The following is a 10,000-nucleotide window of genomic DNA, read 5'->3' on the forward strand; positions in this document are numbered from 1 at the left end:
TACGTCGTATTTTCCCCGATGAAGCCCCTGGGCTTATACGATCCTGCTTTTCCAACTAGGGTTGTAGCTTAGCAAGTAATAACAGTAATAATGATATCTTGTCCTTTGAAATAATCATATATGCGCTAACATCCTATGGGAAATTATCACACCTTTTCATGAAACAATGCTAAGTAGTAATCTCTCTCTCTCTCTCTCTCTCTCTCTCTCTCTCTCTCTCTCTCTCTCTCTCTCTCTCTCTCTCTCTCTCAAATGCACGTTTGTATCTCCCCATTGCATTTTACTTCTTCCAACACAAACCCCAAAATGCACATCCGAGTCTAATCATCCCAAGTTCTGGAACGAGAAAAGAGAAAATGGTCCAGCAGTTTGGTCAGAAAATGCAAATAGATGGTGGGGGCATTCTTTTGTGTACCCTTGGTAGGATATAATACAACAAACAACAACAAATGCACCTGTTTCTAGTCCACTGCAGGACAAAGACTGAGACACCTCATTGTTCATATCTGGGGTTTGGGCAGTATCCATCCCCAAGCTTGCCACTGCAGATTGGTGATGGTGGGAGATTTTGGTCTGGCTGCTCACAGAAAAACAACCTACTACAGGTGGCCCGGCTTGCTGATCATGGCGATGCGCAAACCCTTTAGCATATATATATATATATATATATATATATATATATATATATATATATATATATATATGTACAGTATATATATATATTGTATATAGATATATATATATATATATATATATATATATATATATATATATATATATATACAGTTTATATATACACTGTATATATATATATATAACGGATTTTGAGCGAAGCGAAAAATCTATTTTTGGGTGAGATAGCCATGTCGTCCTGATGGAAGTTCCTATAGGGTAGCTTCCTAGGGTATATTACAACTACGGCGATATTCCCAGAGAATTTACCTTAAGGTACCAGAATTCTAACTCCTGGAGCGAGTATCCCTCGTGAAAGGGATATCGCGACATATCAGAGGACGTATTCTAGACACGTCACATGGCAATCTACGACCTGAACAGAGATTCGTCTCGTAGGAGGGAGATTGACGAGATACGAATTCGGGAAAGAAAAAGGGGAGCCGCTCCCAAGGCTTCCCTATCTCCCGATTCGTATGCGTGCCTGGCGCCAATCCTGGCGCCATCTGTATTCCTTGTAGCGTACACGAGGTGCTACAAATACTGTATGTAGGGAGGGGTCCTACAGCCCTTTCTTAGAAAGGCAAGGGCGGGTCCATCAGGACGACATGGCTATCTCACCCAAAAATAGATTTTTCGCTTCGCTCAAAATCCGTTTTTTGGGCTCAAGCCATGTCGTCCTGATGGAAGTGTACCAGAGCATTACTGTATCTGTGGATTCTCAGAACGTGCCGTACTCCCCGGAGATATTTATTCCCGGTCGACTAGACCTAGAGACCTAAGATGTTACCGTTATACATCTTTTCAACTAACTATAAACTATGTTAGAGCTTCCTGCCCCCTACAGGGAAGAGTCCTACTAGACTCTGGAAAGTCTCGAAGAGTACATATATCTATGTATGAATACCAGGCAAGCTAATATAGTGGTCTCGCCCTATATTAAGTAAAGCATAGTTTGTATAAAACCACTGCGTCAATATATTGACCAGTAATCCGCACAATACTTGTATTGGACAAAGGTTTATATCCGCATAGGAAGAAACTAATAAAACCGCCCTCGTCCCTTTATGGGACGGAGTCCTCCCATTAGGGGACTTACATAAACCAATGCAACATAGCTTGCAAAACAGAAAAATTCTATCAGAATTATCCCAGATAAGATACATAGAATTAAAATGCTCAATTATACCAATAAATTGACACAGGTGAAAGAGACGCAAGGTTCTCAAGAACAAGTTTATTGACAGATAATAAACAGACAGGTTAACAACAAATATATATATTTATATAAAAGAGGGTAACCCAAAACTTTAAGCATAAGTATGATAGTAAACAGAACTTGTTTATCTGAAAGAAAAACCATTAAACACCACTTTAATGAGATACCAAGGTATCAAGTCATAAAAAATCTGTATTACAAATCAATCACATTAGCGTTAGAAACGCTTGGCACACATGTCTGAACTTATGCAAGGTTCACCTTTGAAAGAAGGAACAGTCTATATGGGCACTTGGTGCCCTTATTTAGTTTGTAGTACAGTATGTACCTACACTCTCACCCTGGACTTAATCGTCCCAATTAAGACCACTGTTCCTCGCAGAGTTAAACAGTAGGGTTAACTACACGACCCACTGCTACCACAGATCTCTTAAGTTCCTCTACTTGCTTCGCATAGTGGCGAAAGAACACCCTGGAAGACTTCCAGCCCGTGTATGAACGGAGATGTTCAAAATCCATACAATTAAAGAAATTTAGGGATGAGGCAACTTTCCTCGGATCGTGACCTGCGGGTGTACTGTCAGGATCCGCTCTGCGAATAAAATATGTCATTTTCGCTCTGAGTTGATTCAGAGATAAATTTGAGCCTGATGTTTCTCCCCTGAATAGTTGACTACCCTTGAAGTCTGAAGTTCTACGAAGATAGACCTTTAGGCATTCTACTGGACATAGAGATGCATCTTCTTTCAGAGGGCAGATTCTCCAGGGACCCCACCTGTTGGTGGGTAACTTATTCTTGGCGAGAAACGTAGGATCCGGAAACAGGTTCAGCTCCCCCCCATCCAGGAACTGAACACGACCTGCCTCTCTCGAGAGGGCTACGATCTCACTAACCCTGGCCCCGGACGCGAGTGCAAATAGGAAAATAACTTTTTGCGTCAAATCCTTTAACGCACATTCTTCATTGCTCAACAAGGAGGCGAAATGAAGAACTTTGTCTAAAGACCATGAGATGGGCTTTGGAGGTGCTGAAGGTCTGAGCCTAGCGCAGGCTTTCGGAACTTTATTAAAGATCTCGTTACCTAGGTCGATCTGGAAGGCAAATAAAATGGGTCTCATCAAAGCCGATTTACACACTGAAATCGTGTTAGCTGCCAATCCTTGGCCATGGAGGTGGATGAAGAAAGATAAGCAGAAATCTGTTGAGATCACCTGCGGATTCTTTGCCTTTACAAAGGCCACCCATTTTCTCCAAGATGACTCATATTGCCTTCTAGTCGATTTGCACTTGTATTCCTCTAGGAAGTCTATGCTGGCTTTCGAAATCCCGAAGCGCTTTCTCACCGCTAGGGCGAGAAAATCATGAGCTGCAGGGTCTGGGTTTTCTGTAATGAAGCGCAGACAGTCGACTTCTGGACTCGCTGGGTCAGAACTGGATGTGGTAGCGGCACGAACTTCATCTGTAGTTCCAACGCCAAGGGGAACCACATACTGTTCGCCCACTTGTGGGCCACTATTGCCGCTACCCCCTTGAAGGATCTCAGTTTGTTGAGGACCCTCAACAGAAGGTTGTGAGGAGGGAACAGATAAATCCTGGACCATCTGTTCCAGTCGAGGGACATTGCGTCCACTGCTTCCGCTAAGGGGTCCTCGTACGGGGACACGTACAGGGGCAACTTCTTGTTGTCTTTCGTCGCAAAGAGGTCTATTTGCAGTTCTGGGACTTGATTCAGAATGAAGGAAAATGATCCTGCGTCTAAGGACCATTCCGACTCTATCGGTGTGAACCTGGATAGAGCGTCCGCTGTCACATTGCGGACTCCTTGAAGGTGAACTGCCGACAGGTACCACTTCTTCTTTTCCGCCAATCGGAAAATGGCTAACATCACTTGGTTGAGAGGTGGTGACCTCGACCCTTGTCGATTCAAGCATCTCACGACCACCTCGCTGTCTGTCACCAATCTTATGTGGATCGAGTGACGCGGGGAGACTTTCTTTAAGGTAAGGAGCACTGCCATAGCTTCTAGAAAGTTTATATGAAAGGTCCTGAATAGCTTGGACCAAGTCCCCTGGACTTTTTTCCGATGAGAGTGACCTCCCCATCCCTCCTTTGAGGCGTCTGAGTGAATCGTCATCGACGGGGGAGGTGGCTGAAGAAGAACCGACTTCTTTAGATGTCTGGCTTGGGACCAAGGTCTGAGAAGAGTACGTAGCCGAGGCGGCACTGGTCTTCTCAGGTCTCTTCGCGCGTTTGATGCATACCTTCTCCAAACTCCGGTTGCATCCTTTAGCTGTGCTCTTAGCACTGGGTCTGTCACTGAAGCAAACTGGAGAGAGCCTAGTACCCTCTCCTGTTCGCGTCTTGATATCCTTTCGGAATCTAGAAGTCTCTTGACAGAGCCCGCTATCTCCTTCCTTTTCTTCATTGGGATGGAGAAACTGTGACAAAAGGTCCCAGTAGATTCCCAGCCACTGGAACTTTTGGGATGGAGAAAGTCGAGACTTTTTCTTGTTGATCTTGAAGCCTAGGTACTCTAGGAACTGGATCACCTGACTGGAAGCTTGCAAGCATTCGGTCTCGGATGCTGCCCACACCAGCCAGTCGTCCAGGTAGGCTACTACCTGAATTCCCTTTAGGCGTAATTGTTTGAGAGCTGCGCTCGCAAGCTTCGTGAAAATCCTTGGGGCTATGTTTAGCCCGAATGGCATGGCTCTGAAGGCGTACAGTTTCCGTTGTAGCCTGAACCCTAGGTAGGGGGAGAGTCGACGGCTGATTGGAATGTGCCAATAGGCGTCTGACAAGTCTATAGAGACTGAGTATGCCCTCTTGGGCAGTAAGGTCCTTATGTGTTGCAGTGTTAGCATCTTGAATTTGCAATTCACTATGAACTTGTTGAGTGGTGACAAGTCCAGAATGACTCTGAGCTTTTCCGAGTCTTTCTTGGGAACACAAAACAGCCTCCCTTGGAATTTGATGGACTTCACCTTTCGGATCACATTTTTCTCCAACAGTTCTTGAACGTACTCCTCCAAAATGGGGGTGGAGTGTTGGAAAAACCGAAGGCATGGGGGTGGAGTGCTGTACCAGCTCCAACCCAGTCCATTCTTGAGTAGGCTTTGGGCCCAGGGATCGAAGGTCCAGCGATCCCAAAATTTCATCAGTCTCCCTCCTACCGGTATCATTTCACTTGGACTGCCGTCCTGAGGTCTTGCCTCCCTGACCACGACCACCTCTGAATCCCCTTCCCCTTGAGGGGCGCCTAGACGAGCCTCTGGCTGCTCCTCTAGGTTTTGCACGAAAGGAAGAAGACTGTCCTTCGAACGTTGGGGCGAATGTGGTTGACTGACCTGGCACAGCCTGGGGTACCCACTGAAAGGCAGTCGGGGTTTGTGCCACCATCTGGGGCACTGGAGGCAAAGGCAATTGCAGTTGCTGTTGCTGTCTATAAGGCTTGGCTGGCCGAAATGGTAGCCTAGTCTTCATATTCTTCCTCTTTGGTTGAGGACCCTCATCCGGGGAAGATTTTCTTTTGATAGCCAGGCCCCACTTCTGGAGAAGATTTCTATTCTCCACGGCGGCCTTATCAACAACCTCTTTGACCACATCGGTAGGGAAAAGGTCTTTTCCCCAAATGTTGGAGGAGATTAACTTCCTTGGCTCGTGTCTCACCGAAGCCCCGGTGAACACGAACTCCCTGCAAGCTCTCCTTGCCTTGACGAAGCTATAAAGGTCCTTCGTCACTGTGGCTAAGTGAGACTTAGCCACTACCATGAACATTTCATGGACCTTGGGGTCACTTGCCATCGTCTCGAGAGTAGTCTGATGAGACATTGAGGCAGCCAGTCTTTCTTTTGTCTCGAACTCTCTTCGTAAAAGAGATTCGGACAGCTTGGGGAGGTCCTCGCCGAATTGCCGTCCGGCAATATCAGCCTCCAACTTTCCCACTGAGAATGTCATATGGACATCCTTCCAGTCTTTGTGGTCCATAGGTAGAGCCAGCGACAAGGGTTTACACTCCTCCAGGGAGGGGCAAGGCTTGCCGGCCTCGACTGCCTTTAGGACAGCCGCAAACCCTTTCTGTAAAAAGGGGAAGGCTCTATCAGGAGAGGACACAAACGAAGGGAGCTTCTTGCTCAATGCAGCTACCTTCGAATTCGAGAAGCCCCTCTCTTTCATCGAGGATGAAAGTAGGGCTTGAGCCTTAGCGTGGTCCATAACAATGACCTCCTTCGGCTCTGTCTCCTCCCTTGAAGCTGGTTCTTTTCTCAGCCGGACATAGCAGTCCGGATATGATGCCTTGCTGGGCCAGAATTCTACCTCCTCTAGGGGAACTGAACCCAGCTTATCCGAGATGACGATCTTTCCAGTCGTCATCGGCATGTGCTCAGCATACCTCCATGGGTTAGCATCTGAGCATATGGGAAGGTCTTTCACATTGAGCCTTTTCCGGGGCCCATGTGATTCTGCCAGGGACTGCATACGCAGTTCCATTGCAGCCGCCTTCTCCTGATTCTCCTTCTGCATTTGTTGGATCATTCCAACAATCGAAGAGAGGGCCTGTCCCAGTTCTACTGGGAGGCCAGCCGATGTTGAGGGGATAGGCTCCGGCATCTGAACCGGAGTAGCCGACACCTCGTCGACCTCATCCTCTACGACATCCGGGGTTTGAACTTGATCCTGACCTTCTGCCAGGAGGTCTTCTTCCAAACGTTCGTCCAGGTCAGACATCCTGTCACACAACTGGATGTCTTGCATCGCATCTGCGACTTCCTCGTCCACCTGGACTTGATCTTGAAGGATCTCCTCTTGAGGCTGGGGAATCACTGCCTCAGCTGATGCCTGGGGAAAAAGATACGCCCTCATCTTCTCACTTGGAAGATAAGGGCCAGAGGTGTTCTTCTTGAAGCCCCTTACCCAAGTACGAAGCTTTTCCCTAGCTATATCCCTTGATTCCGCCGTTCTAGGGGAATCAAAAGCCTCAGTAATCAGGTTAGTGCATACAGTACATACCTGAGGGTCCCAATACTGGAGATCATCCTTGGAGACAGCGCATGCTGCGTGTCTCCTACAACACTCATGTCCGCAGAGGTTCTTGCTGCGGACATTGCAGAAAACATTTCCGCACTTCGGAGGGTCCTCCTGTAAAGAGAAGAAATTTCCATGAGTATCAAGTGAACTATGTATCACTGGATATGCATAGTATAGCATAACAATTCATAAATGAAAGACACACACTTGTGTTTCCCTCACAACCCATTGTTGCAGCCTTCCAGATAATAAAATCAAAATGGTTTATCTCTACTAGAGTAACCAATGCAAGGTTTCCAGAGGAAACAGGTGGAGCTCACACCTAGGCAATGATTTTAAAAATCCTGGATAATAGACGGGGAAGAACTCTGCTTCCTGTCTGAGGGCAACAGCAAAGGGCTGTGTAAGAAAACACAATAGTGTTAGAAGATACAGTGCTGTACCTAAACTTTTACTATAGTTTTCTTCTTACTGTATATGCTATACAGAAGAATACTAGTACAGTATAAGAGGATGTGTGCCGGCCTGCCTTTGCCGGCCGGCACACACCACAATTAGCTTTAAAGTATACTACTTAACAGCTATAGGGCGGCAGCCCTCTGGTTCAAATGCCTGTGCCGGCGGCAGCAGCTGCCGGCCAGCAACAGCCAGTGTTGGCCGGCAATGATTGCCGGCCAGCAACTACACAAGGTAGTACCCAGCTGCCGGCCACACTCTTGGTGACCGGCAGACAAGGACTGACATAAGCCGGCCGGCAAAGGTACAAGACCGATGCCAGCCGGCAGCAAAAGAACCAGAAGACTACACCTGCCCGGCTGCCGGCCTCATAGGCCGGCAGCCGGGACAGGTACAGCACTAGAAGAAAATAGAATGGATGCCGGGATAAGAGTGTACACAACCCCCCAAGCCCGGCAACCGAAAGAGTGCATATAAGGAAGGGGAGAAACTTAATTCAGGCTTCCTTGACCAATGCCGTCCGGCTCTGCCGGCAGGCATGGATGAGGGACCAAGAGAGGTCCGGGCAGCACTCGAAAACATAAGACCCTTGCCGTCCAGCATCTCTGCCGGCCGGCAATGGGCTTAGTCAATCCATATCCCTACCTATACTAGGTCCAGAAGTAGAATGACATACGGTACAGTAATACCCCTGCCGGCCAGCTCTGCCGGCCGGCAAGGTACAGTACAGTAATGGCTAGGCCATTACGGAGATAGAGGGGGAAGGGACAAGAGGGTCCTGCCAACCTTGCTTTAGTGACAGATCACCCGCAGCCAAGAACTTTGTCTTAGCCTAAGGGAGATCTAAGGGAAAGGGCCAGCGCAGTAGTATAATACCTGCCAGCTTCCAGAGCACCAAAGCAAGGAAGGCGTTGCTACTCCCAAGGGAAGATTTATCCTCCCCGAGAACAGCAACAGGACTTAGTCTGGTCGATCACACAAGAAGGAATCATAACTACAGAAACCTTCGATAGTGACCTAAGGGAGCTCAGCTCCCTTTGTAAGTGTTAGGTCAGCGAGGGAGACTCTGCCCCAAGCCAAACAACACGGACTCAGACTAAAAACTCTGTTGTTCTGTCCCTCTTTGAACCAGACTCTGCTGGAACAGGAAGGTACAGTAACACCCTAGTATAGTTTTATCGAAAATAAATTCGGAAAAAACCACTTAGGGATAAGCCCAAGGCTTAAACAGAGGGAAAGGGATTGCATACCTTCTCCGAAGAAAAGAAAGCAACCGGGGAGTATAATAAAGTATACTAAGGCTCCATAAGCAATTAGCCTAGGCACCAAGAGAATCGATTACCTAATTCACCGAAACTCTCACGTATACAATCTTGGAAATATTCCACACAGTCTAAAATGTATAAAATATAGCCTAAAGCTTCAATAGAATTTTAATTACACTCGGAAAAACCAAAATCATGCATTAAGTACTAGGACCAAACGACTAGGCTACATGGCCTAGCGTAGGCCAGAATGGCGAATACTTCGCCAAATAATACTAAGCACGAAAGGAAATCCTATGTAAAGCTAAATAGCTAAATTTTATTAAGCAAAACAACCAGGAATGTCACTCTGACTAACTAATTTATACCTAGCGAGTGACAGTGTCCAGGACACCTCTGGTAGGCTACGGCTCTTGTATCAAAGATTAATCCTATTAATCACTCAAAATTTTACCAAGAGCCTACATTTATACATAACAGACACTATACTCAACTTATCCGAGGCCAACGAAGACGAAGAAGCCATGAAAAGCTGAATAAATCCAAGATTTGCGAGAAAAACAGGAAAAAACACCGAGTTGTTAAGCTACGCAAAAAGGAATGCAGATGGCGCCAGGATTGGCGCCAGGCACGCATACGAATCGGGAGATAGGGAAGCCTTGGGAGCGGCTCCCCTTTTTCTTTCCCGAATTCGTATCTCGTCAATCTCCCTCCTACGAGACGAATCTCTGTTCAGGTCGTAGATTGCCATGTGACGTGTCTAGAATACGTCCTCTGATATGTCGCGATATCCCTTTCACGAGGGATACTCGCTCCAGGAGTTAGAATTCTGGTACCTTAAGGTAAATTCTCTGGGAATATCGCCGTAGTTGTAATATACCCTAGGAAGCTACCCTATAGGAACTTCCATCAGGACGACATGGCTTGAGCCCAAAAATATATATATATATATATACAGTGTATATATATACAGTATATATACAGTATATATATATATATATATATATATATATATACACATATATATACAGTATATATATATATATATATATATATATATATATATATACTGTATATATACACTGTATATATATATATATATATATATATATATATATATGTGTGTGTGTGTGTGTGTGTCTGTGTGTTATACAAAATAGTATTTACGTATGTATTTATAAAATAGAAATCATTAACTAAATAGATATTTCCAATACATCCAATGAACGCCATCAAGTTTCTCGTTTAAGTAGGCTTCAGTATGTTGAAGATTCACCAACGCGAATAAATAGCCACAGAGTTAAGATATAGCTTATTGCATTCCCTATATCATCATTCTGACACAACGTTAATTTCCTC

The sequence above is a fragment of the Palaemon carinicauda genome, chromosome 23 (genome assembly GCF_036898095.1).
Source record: "Palaemon carinicauda isolate YSFRI2023 chromosome 23, ASM3689809v2, whole genome shotgun sequence".
NCBI classification, from domain to species: domain Eukaryota; kingdom Metazoa; phylum Arthropoda; class Malacostraca; order Decapoda; family Palaemonidae; genus Palaemon; species Palaemon carinicauda.